The sequence below is a fragment of the Dama dama genome, chromosome 16 (genome assembly GCF_033118175.1).
Source record: "Dama dama isolate Ldn47 chromosome 16, ASM3311817v1, whole genome shotgun sequence".
NCBI lineage: Eukaryota > Metazoa > Chordata > Mammalia > Artiodactyla > Cervidae > Dama > Dama dama.
Genome location: NC_083696.1, coordinates 29,319,911 through 29,338,677, shown reverse-complemented (window position 1 = coordinate 29,338,677; position 18,767 = coordinate 29,319,911). Strand labels below are relative to the sequence as shown.

At 39.2% G+C, this 18,767-nt stretch overlaps 1 protein-coding gene and 1 pseudogene across 7 annotated transcripts in view; one reads left to right on the top strand and one right to left on the bottom strand.

Moving 5' to 3' along the window:
- The window catches only part of FANCC (FA complementation group C), a 309,507-nt gene that overhangs the window by 263,050 nt on the left and 27,690 nt on the right, over nt 1-18,767 (bottom strand). The window contains exon 1 of one of the 7 annotated variants that reach the window (XM_061163687.1): nt 17,718-17,736. The exons of 5 other annotated variants lie outside the window; for them this stretch is intronic. The gene's annotated coding sequence lies outside the window, so the exon portion shown is untranslated. One more of the 7 variants, XM_061163688.1, reaches the window with a different exon arrangement.
- Nucleotides 9,055-9,525, top strand: LOC133071428 (ATP synthase subunit g, mitochondrial-like; annotated as a pseudogene).

Below are 18,767 nucleotides of genomic sequence, written 5' to 3'. Positions count from 1 at the left end.
TTTTTGGGGTGTTAGTCCTAGAAGGTCTTGTAGGTCTTCATAGAACCGTTCAACTTCAGCTTCTTCAGCATCACTAGTTGGGGCATAGACTTGGATTACTGTGATACTGAATGGTTTGCCTTGGAAATAAACAGAGATCATTCTGTTGTTTTTGAGATTGCATCCAACTACTGCATTTTGGACCCTTTTGTTGACTATGATGGCCACTCCATTTCTTCTTAGTAATATTTCTAAGTATTCTAAGTACTTCTAAGTGTTCTAAGAAGTGCATACTTCTCCCACAGTAATAGATATAATGGTCATCTGAGTTAAATTCACCCATTCCAGGCCACTTTAGTTCACTGATTCCTAAAAGGTCGATGTTCACTCTTGCCATCTCCTGTTTGACCACTTCCAATTTGCCTTGATTCATGGACCTAACATTCCAGGTTCCTATGCAATATTGCTCTTTACAGCATTGGACTTTACTTCCATCACCAGTCACATCCACAACTGGGTGTTGTTTTTGCTTTGGCTCCATCTCTTCATTCTTTCTGGAGTTATTTCTCTGCTGATCTAAAGTAGCATACTGGGAACCTAACAACCTGGGGAGTTCATCTTTCAGTGTACTATCTTTCTGCCTTTTCATACTGTTCATGGGGTTCTCAAGGTAAGAATAATGAAGTGGTTTGACATTCCCTTCTCCAGTGGACCACATTTTGTCAGAACTCTCCACCATGACCTGTCCATCTTCGGTGGCCCTACACACAGCATGGCTCATAGTTTCATTGAGTTAGACAAGGCTGTGGTCCATGTGATCAGACTGGTTAGTTTTCAGTGATTGCGGTTTTCAGTCTTTCTGCCTTCTGATGGAAAAGGATAAGAGGCTTATGGGAGCTTCCTGATGGGAGAGACTGACTGAGGGGGAAACGGGGTCTTATTCTGATGGGCAGGGTCATGCTCAGTAAATCTTTAATCCATTCTGTCCTTCTTGCCAAATTCAGACTCAAACTGAAGAAAGTAGGGAAAACCACTACACCCTTCAGGTATGACATAAAGCAAATCCCTTACGATTATACAGTTGAAGTGACAAATAGATTCAAGGGATTAGATCTGATAGAGTGCCTGAAGAACTATGGACAGACGTTCATGACATTGTACAGGAGGCAGGAATCAACACCATCCCCAAGAAAAAGAAATGCAAAAAGGCAAAATGATTGTCTGAGGAGGCCTTACAAACAGCTATGAAATGAAGACAACTGAAAGACAAAGGAGAAAAGGAAAGACATGCCAATTTGAATGCAGAATTCCAAAGAATAGCAAGGAGAGATATAAAGACTTCCTCAGTGATCAGTGCAAAGAAAGACAGGAAAACAATAGAATGGGAAAAACTAGAGGTCTCTTCAAGAAAATTAGAGATACCAAGGGAACATTTCATGCAAAGATAGGCACAATAAAGGACAGAAATGGTATGGCCCTAACAGAAGCAGAAGATATTAAGAAAAGATGGCAAGAATACACAGAAGAACTATACAAAAAATATCTTCATGACCCAGATAATCACCATGGTGTGACCTCTCATCTAGAGCCAGACATTCTGGAATGCGAAGTGGGCCTTAGGAAGCATCACTAAGAACAAAGCTAGTGGAGGTGATAGATTCCAGTTGATCTATTTCAAATCCTAAAAGATGATGGTGTGAAAGTGCTGCACTCAAAATGACAGCAAACTTGGAAAACTCAGCAGTGGAGTGGCCACGTGACTGGAAACCACATTTTCATTTCAAGCTCAAAGAAAGGCAATGCAAAACAATGCGCAAACTACTGCACAACTGCTCTCAACTCACACACTAGCAAAGAAATGCTCAAAATTCTCCAAGCCAGGCTTCAAAAGTATGTGAACCGTGAACTTCCAGACGTTCAAGCTGGCTTTAGAAAAGGCAGAGGAATCAGAGATCAAATTGCCAACATTCATCAGATCATCGAAAAAGCAAGAGAGTTCCAGAAAAACATCTATTTCTGCTTTACTGACTATGCCAAAGCCTTTGACTGTGTGGATCACAACAAACTGTGGAAAATTCTCCAAGAGATGGGGATACCAGATCACCTGACCTGCCTCTTGAGAAACCTGTATGCAGGTCAAGAAGCAACAGTTAGAACTGTACATGGAACAATGGACTGGTTCCAAATCGGGAAAGGAGTACGTCAAGGCTGTATATTGTCACCCTGATTATTTAACTTATATGCAGAGTACATCATGAGAAATGCTGGACTAGATGAAGCACAAGCTGGAATCAAGACTGCTGGTAGAAATATCAATAGCATCAGATATGCCAATGACACCACCCTTATGGCAGAAAATGAAGAACTAAAGAGCCTCCTGATAAAAGTAAAAGAGGAGAGTGAAAAAGTTGCCTTAAAGCTCAATATTCAGAAAACTAAGATATGGCATCTGGTCCCATCACTTCATGGCAAATAGATGGGGAAACAGTGGAAGCAGTGACAAACTTTATTTTATGGGGCTCCAAATCAATGCAGATGGTGACTGTAGCCATGAGATTAAAAGATGCCTGTTCCTTGGAAGAAAAGCTATGATCAACCTAGACAGCATATTAAAGAGCAGAGACATTACTTTGCCAACAAATGTTTGTCTAGTAAAAGCTATGGATTTTCCAGTAGTCATGTATGGATGTGAGAGTTGGACTATAAAGAAAGCTGAGTGCTAAAGAATTGATGCTTTTGAACTGTGGTGTTCGAGAAGACTCTTGAGAATTCCCTGGACAGCAAGATCCTACCAGTCCATTCTAAAGAAAATCGGTCATGAATAGTCATTGGATGGACTGATGCTGAAGACGAAACTCCAATATGTTGGCCACCTGATGCAAAGAACTGACTCAATGGAGACCTTGATGCTGGGAAATATTGAAGGTGGGAGGAGAAGGGGACAACAGAGGATCAGATGGTTGGATGGTATCACCAACTCAGTGGACATGAGTTTGAGTAAATTCTGTGAGTTGGTGATGGACAGGAGGCCTGGCATGCTACAGTCCACGGGGTCACAAAGAGTCAGACACGACTGAGCAACTGAACTGAAGTGAACTGAACTGAAGAACAGCAAGGAGAGATAAGAAAGCCTTTTTAAGTGGACAATGCAAAGAAACAGAGGAAAACAATAGAATGGGGCAGGCTAGAGATCTCTGCAAGAAAATCAGAGATACCAATGGAACATTTCATGCAAAGATGGGCACAATAAAGGACAGAAATGGTATGGACCTAACAGAAGCAGAATATATTAAGATGTGGCAAGAATTCACAGAAGAACTATACAAAAAAGATCTTCATGACCCAGATAAGCACAGTGGTGTGATCACTGACCTAGAGCCAGACATCCTGGAATGTGAAATCAAGTGGGCCTTAGGGTGCATCACTTTGAACAAAGTTAGTTGAGGTGATGGAATTCTAGCTGAGCTACTACAAATCCTAAAAGATGATGCTGTGAAAGTGCTGCACTCAAAATGACAGTAAATTTGGAAAACTCAGCAGTGGCCACAGAACTGGAAAAGGTCAGTTTTCATTCCAATCCCAAAAAAGGGCAAATCCAAAGAATGTTCAAAGTGAAAGTGAAAGTCACTCAGTCGTGTCCGACTCCTTGCAACCCCATGGACTATTCAGTCCATGGAGTTCTCCGGGCCAAAATACTGGTGTGGGTAGCCATTCCCTTCTCCAGGGGATTTTCCCAACCAAGGTATCAAAGTGAGGTCTCCCACATTGCATGCGAATTCTTTATCACTTGGAAAAAGAAAAGCCCAAAGAATGTTCAAACTACTGCACAACTGCACTCCTGAGAAACCTGTATGCAGGTCAAAAAACAACAGTTATAACCGGCCATGGAACAAGAGTAGTTCCAAATTGGGAAAGCAGTAAGTCAAGGTTGTATATTGTCACCTGCTTCTTTAACTTACATGCAGAGTTCAATTCAGTTCAGTCGTTCCAAATCTCTGTGATCCCATGGACTGCAGCACTCCAGGCCTCCCTGTCCATCATCAACTCCCAGAGTTTACTCAAACCCATGTCCACCGAGTCGGTGATGCCAACCAACCATGTCTGTCATCTCCTTCTTCTCTCGCCTTCAATCTTTCCCAGCATCAGGGTCTTTTCCAATGAGTCACTTCTTCGCATCAGGTGGCCAAAGTATTGGAGCTTCAGCTTCAGCATCAGTCCTTCCAATGAATATTCAAGACCGATTTCCTTTATGATCTCCTTGCTGTCCAAGAAATGGACAAAAGTCTTCTCCAACACCACAGTTCAAAAGCATCAATTCTTCAGTGCTCAGCTTTCTTTACAGTCCAACTCTCACATCCATACATGACTACTGGAAAAACCAGTTTTGACTAGACAGACATTTGTTGGCAAAGTAATTTCTCTGGCTTTTAACAAGCTGTCTAGGTTGGTCATAACTTTTCTTCCAAGCAGCAAGCAGCTTTTAATTTCATGGCAGTACTCACCATCTGCAGTGATTTTGGAGCCCCCCAAAATAAATTCTGTCACTGTATCCATTATTTCCCCATCTATTTGCCATGAAGTGATGGGAGCAGATGCCATGATCTTAATTTTCTGAATGTTGAGTTTTAAGCCATCTTTTTCACTCTCTTCTTTCACTTTCATCAAGAGGCTCTTTAGTTCTTCTTTACTTCCGCCATAAGGGTGGTGTCATCTATTGATATTTCTCCCAGCAATCTTGATTCCAGCTTGTGCCTCATCCAGTCCAGTATTTCTCATGATGTACTCTTAAAATAAGTTAAATAAGCAAGGTGACAATACACAGCCTTTTAATACTCCTTTCCTGATTTGGAACCAGTCCATTGTTCCATGTACAGTTCTAACTGTTGCTTCTTGACCTGCATACAGGTTTCTCAGGAGGCAGGTCAGGTGATCTGGTATTCCCATCTCTTGGAGAATTTTCCACAGTTTGTTGTGATCCACACAGTCAAAGGTTTTGGCATAGTCAATTAAGCAGAAGTAGATGTTTTTCTGGAGCTCTCTTGCTTTTTCGATGATTCAACAGATGTTGGCACAGTACATCATGTGAAATGCTGGGCTGGATGACGCATCAGCTGAAATCAAGATTGCTGGGAGAAATATCAAAAACCTCATATATGCAGATGACACCACTCTTTTGGCAGAAAGTGAAGAGGAACTGAAGGTGAAAGAGGAGAGTGAAAAAGCTGGCTTAAAACTCAACATTCATGTCAATGCTGATTCATGTCAATGTATGGCAAAAGTCACTACAATATTGTAAAGTAATTAGCCTCCAGTTAAAAAAAAATAAATTAAAAAAAAAACTCAACATTCAAAAACTAATAACATGGCATCCAGCCCTATCACTTCATGGCAAATAAGATGGGGAAACAATGGAAACAGTGACGGACTTTATTTTCTTGGGCTCCAAAATCACTGCAGATGGTGACTGCACCCAAGAAATTAAAAGATTCTTGCTCCTGGGAAGAAAAGCTATACCTAGACAGAGTATTAAAAAGCAGAGTCATTACTTCGGGGACAAAGGTCCACAAAGTCAAAGCTATGGTTTTTCCAGTAGTTATATATGGATATGAGAGTTGTACCATAAGGATGTTGAGCTCCAAGGAACTGAGGAATTGATGCTTTTGAACAGTGGTGTTGGACAAGACTCTTGAGAGTCCCGTGGACTGCAAGGAGATCAAACAAGTCTATCCTAAAGAAATTAACCCTAAATATTCATTGGAAGGACTGATGCTGAAGCTGAAACTCCAGTACTTTGGCCACCTGATGTGAAGAGCCAACTCACTGAAAAAGACCATGTTTCTGGGAAAGACTGAAGGCAGGAGGAGAAGAGGACAACAGAGGATGAGACGGTTGGATGGCATCACTGACTCAATGGACATGAGTTTGAGCAAGCTCCAGGAGATGGTGAAGGACAGGGAAGCCTGGCGTGGGGCAGTCCATGGGGTCAGAACCTGTCAGACATGACTAGTGACTGAACAACAACCACCGCATCCCTAAACACATGAGAGGTGACTAGTGCCTGCGAGGAACTTAATTTTGATTTATATTCAATTTTAACTAATTTAATTTGTATCATGACGTGTGGCTACTATGGTATTGGATGGCACACATCTAGAACACCAGGTTAACAATTTCTGCTAACTCAGAAGAGATGGTATGTGGATAAGTTAGCAAAGTTTGAAAGCTATCAGACAAGAAGAGAAACAAAACACACAAAAAACAACAACAAAAAGTCCAGCACCATGTTACTGATAATATTCTCCCGGTTCACATAGGATTCACCTTGATAAAGCTGCGGTCCTAGTCTGATCTCAAGCTGTCGTAACTCAGGGCGAAATAACAAAAAACCATAGAGTGGGTGGCTTAAACAACACAAGTTTATTTTTTAATAGTTTTAGAAGCTAAAAAGCCAAAAGTTTCTGGACAAATTGGTTCCTGGTGAGATCCTCTTCCCTGCCATCTCTGTGTACTCACATGACCTCTTCTTTGGTGTGTGCAGGAAAAGAGATCTCTTCCCTCTTTTTATAAGGCCACCAGACATATCAGATTAGATTCCACTCTGGCTTCCCTAATGTCTCAGAAGGTTAAGAATCTGTCTATAATGCAGGAGACCTGGGTTGAATCCCTGTGTTGAGAAGATCCCCTGGAGAAGGGAATGGCAACCCACTCCAGTATTCTTGCCTGGAGAATCCCATGGTCAGAGAAGCCTGAAGGACTACAGTCCAAGGGTTCACATGATTCGGACATGACTGAGCAACTAACACATCAGTTCAGTTCAGTTCAGTTCAGCCGCTCAGTCGTGTCCAACTCTGCGATCCCATGGACTGCAGCACGCCAGGCCTCCTGACCATCACCAACTCACGGAATTTACTCAACCTCATGTCCATTGAGTCAGTAATGCCATCCAACCATGTCATCCTCTGTCGTCCCCTTCTCCTCCTGCTTTCAATCTTTCTTAGCATCAGGGTCTTTTCCAATGAGTCAACTCTTTGCATGAGGTGGTCAAAGTATTGGAGTTCCAGCTTCAGCATCAGTCCTTCCAATGAACACCCAGGACTGATCTCATTTAGGATAGACTGGTTGGATCTCCTTGCAGTCCAAGGGACTCTCAAGAGTCTTCTCCAACACCACAGTTCAAAAGCATCAATTTTTCGGCACTCAGCTTTCTTCACAGTCCAACTCTCACATCCATACATGACCACTGGAAAAACCATAGCCTTGACTAGACGGACCTTTGTTGGCAAAGTAATGTCTCTACTTTTTAATATGCTATCTAGGTTGGTCATAACTTTCCTTCCAAGGAGTAAGCATCTTTTAATTTCAAGGCTGCAATCACCATCTGCTGTGATTTTGGAGCCCAAAAACATAAAGTCTGACACTGTTTCCACTGTGTCCCCATCTATTTCCCATGAAATGATGGGACAAGATGCCATGATCTTAGTTTTCTGAATGTTGAGCTTTAAGCTAACTTTTTCACTTTCCTCTTTCACTTTCATCAAGAGGCTTTTTAGTTCCTCTTTACTTTCCACCATAGGGTGGTGTCATCTGCATATCTGAGGTTATTGATATTTCTCCCAGCAATCTTGATTCCAGCGTGTGCTTCCTCCAGCCCAGCGTTTCTCATGATGTACTCTGCATATAAGTTAAACAAGCAGGGTGACAATATACAGCCTTGACGTACTCCTTTTCCTATTTGGAAACAGTCTGTTGTTCTATGTCCAGTTCTAACTGTTGCTTCCTGATCTGCATATAGGTTTCTCAAGAGGCAGGTCAGGTGGTCTAGTATTCCCATCTCTTTCAGAATTTTTCACAGTTTATTGTGATCCACACAGTCTAGTTAAGGCTATGATTTTTTTTCAGTAGTCATGTATGGGATTGGGGGCAGGAGGATAAAGGGACAACAGAGGATGAGATGGTTGGATGGTATCACCAACACAATGGACATGGGTTTGGGTGGACTCTGGGAGTTGGTGATGGACGGGGAGGCCTGGTGTGCTGCGGTTCATGGGGTCACAAAGAGTCGGACACAACTGAGCGACTGAACTGAACTGAACTAGATGGACCTTTGTTGGCAAAGTAATGTCTCTGCTTTTTAATATGCTGTCTAGGTTGATCTTAACTTTTCTTCCAAGGAGTAAGTGGCTTTTTATTTCATGGCTGCAGTCACCATCTGCAGTGATTTTGGAGCCCAGAAAAATAAAGTCTGCCACAGTTTCCACTGCTTCTCAATTCACTTGCCACAAAGTGATGGGACCAGATGACATTATCTTTGTTTTCTGAATGTTGAGCTTTAATCCAACTTTTTCACAAACATATCATTTAATCTTAATTATCTCTCTAAAGGGCCTATCTCCAAATACAGTCACACTAGGGGTTAGGGTTTCAGCATATGAATTTGGGGGGGGGGGGGGGGGCGGCGCCAGTGACAAAATTCAGTCTCTGCTTAACCTTCCATTCTCCCTTAACTAGCTTTTTTATCATAAGTTCTAATATTTCATGAGCTATATTTCCTGCCCTTAATTCATAATCTTCTAGAGGCTTAGTTTTCTGCATTCTCTTACCACAAGACCAGTTTACACCTGAGTAAGGTTTTAACCTTGCCATCAGACAACTCTGAAATTCATTGAAAGTAAAACTTATCTTTGGTCCTCAAAAATGACTTCTTTCCTCTTTAACTATGCAGAAAGGTGTTAGCACAGCAGGTCCAAGACCACTCTCCTTAGAAAGAACCTCTTGCAAAGGATAGTTTGGGAGTTTGGGATGGGCATGTACATACTGCTATATTTAAAATGGATAACCAACAAGGACCTACTATACGGCACATAAAACTCTGTTCACTGTTATGTGGCAGCCCAGATGGAAGGTGAGTTTGGGGGAGAATTGATACATGTATATGTATGGTTGAGTCCCTTTCTTGTTCACCTGGAACTATCATAACATTGTTAATCAGCTATACCCCAATAAAAATAAAAAGTTTTTTAAAAAAAAAGAACGAAAAAACTTGCAAGGGTGGCCCTTGGCTCGGGTCTGAGAACTTGGATACTGTAATAGTTCCTACCAACCTAACTGCTAAGATGGACTCTTTCTTCCGGGCGGGTGACATTCAGCTGGCCAGTCGGGGTGACGGGATCTCCGTCCTAGTACCATGGCCCAGTCTGTCCGTAACCTCGTGGAGAAGGCCCCGGAGCTGGTCAGTGCTGCTGTGACTTACTTGAAGCCTCGACTGGCCACGTTTTGGTACTATGCCAAGGTTGAGCTGGCTCCTCCAACCCCTGCTGAGATCCCTACAGCAATTCAGAGCTTGAAAAAAAATTATCAACAGTGCTAAAACTGGTAGCTTCAAACAGCTCACTGTTAAGGGAGCTCTACTGAATGGTTTGGTGGCCACTGAGGTGTGGATGTGGTTTTATGTTGGCAAGATCATAGGCAAGCGAGGCATCATTGGCTATTATGTTTGAAGACCAATTTTTAACATGTAATTATATTTGCTTTATTATTCAAATGTTCTTGGACCATGTGTGAGCAGACTGTTATTTGAATAAAATAAGACAATGTGTCAAAATAAAAAAAAAAATATCGACTCTTTCTGCACAAACTGTACAAACAATGTCACTGATCTTGAACATCTGCTTTCCTTCCAAGGGTTTGAAATTTTGATACTTGCTAGACAGTGGATGTGGAGAAGGCAATGGCAACCCACTCCAGTACTCTTGCCTGGAACATCCCATGGACGGAGGAGCCTGGCAGGTTGCAGTCCATGGGGTCACGAAGAGTCAGACACAACTGTGTGACTTCACTTTCACTTTTCACTTTCACGCATTGGAGAAGGAAGTGACAACCCACTCCAGTGTTCTTGCCTGGAGGATCCCAGGGACGGCGGAGCCTGGTGGGCTGCCATCTATGGGGTCGCACGGAGTCAGACACAACTGAAGCAACTTAGCAGCAGCAGCAGACAGTGGATGACTATGCGACTAGCCCCCAAAATAAACCTTAGGCATTGAATCTCTAATGAGCTTCCCTGATGGATGACATTTCGCATGTGTTGTCATAATTCTGCTGGTGAAATTACATGTGTTTTGTGTGACTCCTCAAGGAAAAGACTCTTAGAGGCTTGAGTCTGGTTTCCTCCAGACTTCATCCCATGCACCTTTTCCCTTTGTTGATTTTGCTTTGTGTTCTTTCCCTGAAATAAATCATAGGCATGGGGACAACTATATGCTGAATTCTGAGTTTTCCTAGTAAATTATCAAACCTGGAGGATGTCTTGAGCACCCCCAACTTATCAAACAATAAACATTTTTATACTAAAAAAAACCTGCTTCCTATCTCTTAGAGAACATTCACTCCAGTTATAGAAGCATTAGTCCTGGAGGTCAAACTCCAAATATTTGGAGGTCAAGCACCAAAGAAAATGAAGGGAGGATATAATCAACTAAACTTTTTTTTAAAAAAACCAGAAGACAAGCACTTCCAGATTGGAAGGGCTAGCCAAGTGCCCATCACAACGGATGAAAAGTTTCACACAATAAGCACCTCATCATAAGATTTAATTATAAAAGCATTGGAAGACAGAGGGAAATGGAACAATGCCTTCACAATTCTGAAAGAAAATTATTTCCAACCTGGAATTCTATATCCAGACAAACTATCAATCGAGTGTAACTAGTATAGTGACCAGAAATAATTTACTTCCCACACACCATTTAAAAAAGGTACTAGAGGATATGCTCCCCCCAAAGCAAGGAGTTAACCAAGAAAGAGGACATAGTAAAGAGAAGATATATATAATACCAGAGAATGAATAGAAGAACGGATGATAAGGAAGAAAAATCCTTGGATGGTTGTAAAGAAGCTTTTAAACAAGAAAAGAAGGGGTTATTTATATCTGCCCAGATTTCCATCTCATGTAAATACCAAAAGAGTTAAAAGAAACCTCCACCAACTCTTAAAGTAAAAAGAAAGGGAAAAAAAAGAAAGAAGAGGAAGGCAAAAGCAATAGCATCAGTCATTGTGGTATACCAATTTTCTTTGTTGACAGAAATATCCAAAGCTCTTCTGAATAAGGGATAACAAGATCAGCTATGTACTTTCACAACTACCAACGTTAGGTTACAACATGGTACTTGACAATGGCTGGCAATTCTCCTGATCAAAAAAATATGTTCGATAGAGGTTAGAGAACAAATGTAAACAAGAGATTACACTGGCTTCTTTTGATAAATGCCTCTTTTTATTCAAGGACTAGGGATAGTTTATCAACAGTCACACAAGTGCTCCATTACCCAATTTAAAGGCTCCCGCAAAACTCTAGATAAGAAATTCAGAAAAGGTAAATGAATTTTAAAATCTAGTCAACAATAAACAAGGAAACAAAACCAAAACAACCACCTGTCTCCTCCTCCCCACCTTCTACCACCCAGAACTACCAGCCCAGTTTATTCAAAGAGCTTAAATTTGATCATTATATACTCAAAATTCATACAAGATGTCATAGGATATCAGAGCACAGAATGTAATTCTAGAAAATATTATAATGCTGAATTGATATTCAACCAGTTGTACCACTGAGTGGAAAATAAGGAGAAAAGCAAATTAGAGTGGTGCAGATTTTGAATGCTTGTCCCACCCTGGTCTAGCTGAAAGGCAAAACCACAAGAAACATGCTCAGAATCATTTAAATAAAATTCCTTAAATACAGGATTCTAAAATGTCAAATTAATACAATCTTAAAATAGCAACTATTTTTAGTGTCTTTTTATTTTTCTTAATTGACCAAAGCAATTGTATTCCACTAGCAGCTAATTTTTGCCAAATTTAATTCTAACAAACTCATTTAAGTTAAAAGGCCATAAATAAAGAATAAAATATTTATACCATATTTTTGCATTCCTACAATTCAAAAACAACAGGATCAAATTTTTTTCAGGCCGTGAATAAACATGCCATACTTTAGGCTAAAAGCATATTTTATTCCAAAATTAGGAGTGAAAATGAAGCTCAGAAGAAATGACCTCCCAGTCTTGAATTCAGTGGCATTAATATTAATGATAATCCCCCTCATTTCAAAGGCATGCCCCAGAGTGTTTATATTATGAAAAATGGGTCTGGAATGTCATCTTCAGTAAATTTTAAATTGTTTAATCTGAGGTTTTGCTAAATTTGTAACAGCTGCACTTGTGTTTACAACTATAATTTACAGCGTGGCACTCTTTTACACATTTTTTTGGATATAGTTGGTACAAACACATGTTGTACTGATCAATGGAAATGAGTTTGGTATCTCTCTGTAGCTACAAGTTTAGTCAGAATAAAGTTTTGTTTTGGATTAACATTGTAAAACAAATGCATCATAGACCTTTAGAAGTTTTATGGTATTTGTTAGAGAAGGATAAGACAAAAACTTTCATTCATGTACAAACATTTGGAAAATGACTCAATTTGTGTTTGCAGAATTCAAATTTTGTTTGGGGAAAAGATATACATATCAAATACACTGTGGGTCTAATTTGTTTGCTGGCATTCACTGAGGGTCTTGGGGCACATTACCAAGCAGAAACTGGTTAAGCAGTATTCAAAAATTACATTTCTTCTAATGCCTCTATTTACACAGTAGAAAGATGCAACAAAAAAGTCTGCCAAAAACTTGCTTAAGAATGCTTCAATAGGAAGCATCAGAAACCCTTGATATGGAGCTGCTGGTGCAATGAAAAGAGCACCAGACAAGAGTTAGTTTCCTGGGAAAACACTCAGCAGCTTTGCCACTAAGCAACCTCATTTTCCTTCTCTGTAAATATTTCGAAGAGAAATTATTATTGAAGGTGAATGTTTTCTGCTAAAATCAGTTGACTCTTTTAGTAACTGAAAACATTACCATGCCATAAGAATTAAGACACATTTAAAAGATGCACCACAGAAGTAACCCCAGCAGTTCTTCAGCAGCTATCTTCTTTTGGCCAATCTCTCAAGAACCCCTAATCGTGGTTCAAATTAATTTTTTTGAAAAGGCTCCACTCTATTTTTCTTTTCGTTTGAATACCTGTTTTACTTTGGTATGTATGGTTTCATGGAAGTATGAAACACATTTAGTAGGGTTTATGACCAAGGTAATATTAGAAATGAACCAAGACCCAAAAACAGTGAAAAAAAAAACAAGCTTATAAAATCAATACACTTAAAAAAAAATCATTAGAACAAAAGCTCTGATTTCTAATGGGTGTATGGTATATTATTGCTCAGGATAATAACAATAAGCTTTTTTTCCTACAACTATGAAATTTTGAACTCATCAGAGAACATAGATTACTAACTATAGCAGTTTCCCCAGTAAGTATGATACATTTGTTCTCCTGAACTACCCATTTCTTTTTCTAAGTGTCATTTCAAGATAAACCAAAAGTTAGTAAATCACTTCATACAAAAGTCATAAATTCAGATGTCCAAGAGGTCAGTAAAATGAGTAAAGCAATCAGATGGGCTTGAGGCAAACCAGAAGACTAAAGACTATCCAAAGAAGATGGCCAGAACTTAGCTCCTGCCAGCTGCTGCCAAAAAAAGAAGTCAGATTTAGTATTGCCAGACTGCTTTTCAGCTAAAAGGTAAGCTGGAAATAACTTTCTTCTTAAAGATAAGTAAAATAATTTAGTGTTTAAATGTAAGTAAATTGAGGCAGGAGATAGATGAGCCCCAGGTTGCAGAGTTTCTCCCCACTTCAATCTCTGGCCAGGAACCGATATCCAGCCTGACGCCACTATAGGTCAAGGCCACCCAAGATCACACTGACTCAAAAAAATTTTCAGACATCATGCAAACCATATACATCTACCATATTTGTTCTTTACAGATCTAGTTAAAATACTACTTACAAGACTAATAAGAAGTTTAGTGACATTTTTAATGCTTAAATTATATTATAATTCATGTTAATGTATTCAAGTTTACTTTTTCCTATGAAAATTATTACCTTAACTTCACCAAGCAAGAGAAGTCATCTGGAAGACAGTAAGTGATTCTTCCTTTATCAAATACCCAAGTATGCCACAACACACCACTCCCAACCCATCCTGGAAGGTAACCTCAGCCAGAACAAGAATCAAGTCCACTATTACATCCCCAGCACCTAGCACAGTGCCTAACTCATAAGAGTTGTATGTGACAGAGTTTACTAGCATTCCCCACATCTGTGGCAAATGAATACTTCCCAGCAGCTTGGAAGTTAGGCTGGCCGTATGATTAAGTTCTGGCCAAAGAAATGAGAGCATAAATGATGTACACACCTTTCATGCCTGGACTCTAAAACATCCTGTGCAGTCTTCTAACTTCTCCCCCAATACACAAGTCTGGAAGTAAAGGACTGAATCAGTGCAGCTAGAAAATGGAAGGACCCCAGAGAAACTGGGAAACCTGCAGGAAATCTGTACATAAAAATATGCACAAGAGAGACAACTGACATACAGCAGGCTGTCACACTTGTCACGTCAAGGCGGTATGTCACTCTGCTTGTTCAACTTCTATGCAGAGTACATCATGCAAAATGCCAGGCTGGATGAAGCACAAGCAGGAATCAAGATTTCCAGGAGAAATATCAATAATCTCAGATATTCAGATGACACCACCCTTATGGCAGAAAGCAAAGAGGAACTAAAGAGTCTCTTGATGAAAGTGAAAGACGAGAGTGAAAAAGTTGGCTTAAAGCTCAACGTTCAAAAAACTAAGATCATGGCATCTGGTCTCATCACTTCATGGCAAATAGATAGGGAAACAATGGAAACAGTGAGAGACTTTATTTGGGGGGCTCCAAAATCACTACAGATGGTGACTGCAGCCACGAAATTAAGACACTTGCTCCTTGGAAGAAAAGCTATGACCAACCTAGATAGCATATTAAAAAGCAGAGACATTACTTTGCCAACAAAGGTCCATCTAGTCAAAGTTATGGTTTTTCCAGTCATCATGTATGGATGTGAGAATCTGACTATGAAGAAAACTGAGCACTGAAGAATTGATGCTTTGGAACTGTGGTGTTGGAGAAGACTCTTGAGAGTCCCTTGGACTGCAAGGAGATCAAACCAGTCAATCCTAAAGAAAATCAGTCCTGAATATTCGTGGGAAGGACTGATGCTGAAGCTGAAACGCCAATACTTTGGCTACCTGATGCGAACAACTGACTCATTGGAAAAGACCCCGATGCTGGGAAAGACTGAAGGCAGGAGGAGAAGAGGACGACAGAGGATGAGATGGTTGGATGGCATCACCGACTCAATGGACATGAGTTTGAGCAAGCTCCGGGAGTTGGTGAAGGACAAGGAAGCCTGGCATGGTGCAGTCCATAGCGTTGCAAAGAGTCAGACATGACTGCGCAACTGAACTGAACTGTCACACTAGCAAAAATTAACACTTGTATTATGTTAAGCCACTGAGATTTAGGATTTTGTTACCACAACTAGTATTTACTTTGACTAATACTGTGTTCAATATTTGTGAAAGGAATGCTTAAGCAAATACTTAAGTGCCTCAACCAAGTAAAAATCTAGGCATCAAAAGTGCAAAGATTCCTGTCCCTCTGAGTTGGTTGACAAATGCTTACATAATGATCTTCAACCCCATTACAGACATCATGGCTTGAATTTCAAAACATATGGGACTGTGGAAAACAACCACAAAATTAGCGCAAAGGCAGTCAAAACAGTTATATGAGAATACAATCTTCAAGAACTTATGTATACTTCAATGGAGGCAGAAAGTTCAGTTCAGTTCAGTTCAGTCGCTCAGCCGTGTCCGACTCTTTGTGACTCCATGAATCGCAGCACGCCAGGCCTCCTTGTCCATCACTAACTCCTGGAGTTTACTCAAACTAATGCCCATCGAGTTGGTGATGCCATCCAGCCATCTCATCCTCTGTGTCCCCTTCTCCTCCTGCCCCCAATCCCTCCCAGCATCAGGGTCTTTTCCAATGAGTCAACTCTTTGCATGAGGTGGTCAAAGTATTGGAGTTTCAGCTTCAGCATCAGTCCTTCCAATGAACACCCAGGACTGATCTCATTTAGGATGGACTGGTTGGATCTCCTTGCAGTCCAAGGGACTCTCAAGAGTCTTCTCCAACACCACAGTTCAAAAGCATCAATTTTTCGGCACTCAGCTTTCTTCACAGTCCAACTCTCACATCCATACATGACCACTGGAAAATCCATAGCCTTGACCAGACGGACCTTTGTTGGCAAAGTAATGTCTCTGCTTTTTAATATGCTATCTAGGTTGGTCATAACTTTCCTTCCAGGGAGTAAGCGTCTCTTAATTTCATGGCTGCAATCACCATCTGCAGGCAGAAAAGCACCTAACAAAAATAACCATTCAAGATTTTTAAAATCTCATCAGACATGGAATAGAGAAAAACTTACATAACCTAATAAAGGGCATATATGTAAATAACCTAAAACAGCCAAACAACTTTGAAAAAAACAAAGTTGGAGGACTTACATTACTTGATTTCAAGACTCATCAAAAGGCTATATTAATCAAGGCATAGAGATAAATGGAACAGAAAAAAAAAGAGTTGAGAAATAGTCACACATATATTGTGTGATTTTTGACAAGCTCCAAAATAATTGAATAGGTAAAGAATAATCTTTGAAAGTATGGAAAAACTGTAAAGGTACATACAAAAATGAATCTGATCCCTTTGCTCATACAATATACAAAAGTGAACTCAAAATGGATCATAGGCCTAAAGTGTAAGAGCTAAAACTATAAAATCTCGAAAGAGAACATAGGGAAAAAAATCTCAGCAACCTTGGGTTAGGAAAAGATTTCCTATGTAGGACATAAAAGGCACAAACTTTAAAGTAAAATAATCAATAAACTGGACTCCAACAAAATTAACTTCTTACTCTTCAAAGATACCATTGTGAAAATAAAAAAGGAAGTCATAAACTGGGAGGAAAACATTTGCAAATCATTTATCTGACAAAGGACTTGCATTAGAAAAATACAATTTAAAATGATTGTACAATATTACTACAAACACATTAGAATGGCTAAAATTAAAAAGACTGACCATCCTAAGTATTGGTGAGGATGTGGTACTGGAAACTCTCATATACTGCAAGTGGGAATACAAAATGGTATAACCCCTTTTGAAAATAACTCAATAATTTTTTTATTCAGGTAAGCTAGCTGATTCACAATAACGTATTAGTTACAGGTGTACAGAGTAACTTTTTTGTCTGTTTCTTTTTATTTTTTAAATTATGAAAATATGATAACACACTTACAGGAGACTTAGAAAACACAGAACAAAGTTACATATAGTTCTACTATATATTATAATTATTTTTAAGCAGATAAATTAAGATTTTTAGTTGGAGTTTCAATATCAAACTCTCAAAAGTTAATAGAATGACTATACAGAGTAGGAGGATACAGGAGCCCTGAAAAGTACTGTGAACCAATTCAGCACAATTAAGATTTATGTAATTGTCACAAAACAGTGGAATACAAATTCTACTGAAGTTCCCAGAGATTATCAACTAGGACACCCTAGAACATATTCAGGGACATAAGACCAGGTTCAAAAATTTGATAGTCTAAAGGTACTGAAATCATACAGAGTCTGTTCTCTTATCACTGTGGAATTATATTAGAGATCAATATCAAAAGATATTTGAAAACAACTCACATATTTTCAAGTGTAATATGACATTTACCAAGAGAGATCTTGACTTAGCCACTGAAATCTTCAATAAAGTCAGAAGACTGAAAAAACACAGATATGGAGAAGCATTTTAATAAGAAATTAATACCAAAATGAGAAATTAACATCAAAGATACATTAAAAATCCCATGCACATGGAAATTAAATGTCTACTTTCAAATGATGGGTGTTATCTAAGAAGTCATAACAAAGAAATAGCAAGAATTTGGAACAGAATAAAAATAAAAAGAGAATTTACCAGAATTTGTTGCATACAGTTGAAACTGCTCAGTGCAATTAAATACAATGCGGAGTCTTGAAAAAGGTGTGTATATATCCATATACATACATACATATATATGTATGTATATACACACACACATATATACATACACACACAAAAGCATTTCTACTATGCTTGATTGCTACTATGCTTGATAAAGACTTGAGAAAGAACATCAAATAAAAATTAAAAGAAGAGACAGAAAAATTGAAAAACATAAATGAGCAGTGAAAATGAAATAGAAAAAGTGAAACTATATAAAATGAAAATATCATCATAAGATATATAATAGCCAGGACATGGAAGCAACCTAGATGCCCATCAGCAGAAGAATGGATAAGGAAGCTGTGGTACATATACACCATGGAATATTACTCAGCCATTAAAAAGAATTCATTTGAATCAGTTCTAATGAGATGGATGAAACTGGAGCCCATCATACAGAGTGAAGTAAGCCAGAAAGATAAAGACCATTACAGTACACTAACACATATATATGGAATTTAGAAAGATGGTAACAATAACCCTATATGCAAAACAGAAAAAGAGACATCATAAGGTCTAGTTGTTTTTTAAACACGGCTGCTTATTAAATATGTTTATCTGAAGCTTTGGAGAAAAAAAAGAAATATCTGAGCATTTGTAGTTTTCAAAAATTTCCAAGATGATTCTGACATGCATCTGGATTTTAAAAGGTGGTTACAGGTTTTTCTATTAAATGGGAGTTTTAGTGATATAAAATTCTATTATTTTCTGTTGACCAATCATGATACAATGGTA